Source organism: Chiloscyllium plagiosum, chromosome 2 (genome assembly GCF_004010195.1).
Source record: "Chiloscyllium plagiosum isolate BGI_BamShark_2017 chromosome 2, ASM401019v2, whole genome shotgun sequence".
NCBI classification, from domain to species: domain Eukaryota; kingdom Metazoa; phylum Chordata; class Chondrichthyes; order Orectolobiformes; family Hemiscylliidae; genus Chiloscyllium; species Chiloscyllium plagiosum.
The window spans coordinates 64,700,319-64,700,955 of record NC_057711.1 but is presented as its reverse complement, the minus strand read 5'-3'; the positions used below and the strand labels follow the sequence as shown (position 1 = coordinate 64,700,955).

At 46.5% G+C, this 637-nt stretch overlaps 1 protein-coding gene across 2 annotated transcripts in view; it reads right to left on the bottom strand.

Moving 5' to 3' along the window:
* The window catches only part of LOC122560501 (aminopeptidase Q-like), a 157,776-nt gene that overhangs the window by 108,169 nt on the left and 48,970 nt on the right, over window positions 1–637 (bottom strand). The window lies entirely within an intron of this gene.

Sequence of the window (637 nt, the reverse complement as noted above, 5' to 3'; positions counted from 1 at the left end):
TTTGGGAAAGCAAATCTTAGCAGGACTTATACACTTAATGGTAAGGTCCTAGGAGTGCAGGTTCACAGCTCCTTGAAAGTGGAGTCGCAAGTAGATAGGATCATGAAGAAGGTGTTTGGTATGCTTTCCTTTACTGGTCAGAGTATTGACTACAGGAGTTGGGAGGTCATGTTGCGGCTGTACAGGACATTGGTTAGGCCACTGTTGGAATACTGCATGCAGTTCTGGTCTCCTTCCTACTGGAAAGATGTTGTGAAACTTGAAAAGATTCAGAAACGATTTACAAGGATGTTGCCAGGGCTGGAGGATTTGAGCTATAGGGAGACGCTGAACAGGCTGGGGCTGTTTCCCCTGGAGCGTCAGAGGCCGAGGGGTGACCTTATAGACAGTTACAAAATTATGAGGGGCATGGATAGGATAAATAGACAAAGTCTTTTCCCTGGGATTGGGGAGTCAGGAACTAGAGGGAATAGGTTTAGGGTGAGAGGGCAAAGATATAAAAGAGACCTTTTTCACGCAGAGGGTGGTACGTGTATGGAATGAGCTGCCAGAGGATGTGGTGGAGGCTGGTACAATTGCAACATTTAAGAGGCATTTGGATGGGTATATGAATAGGAAGGGTTTGGAGGGATATGGG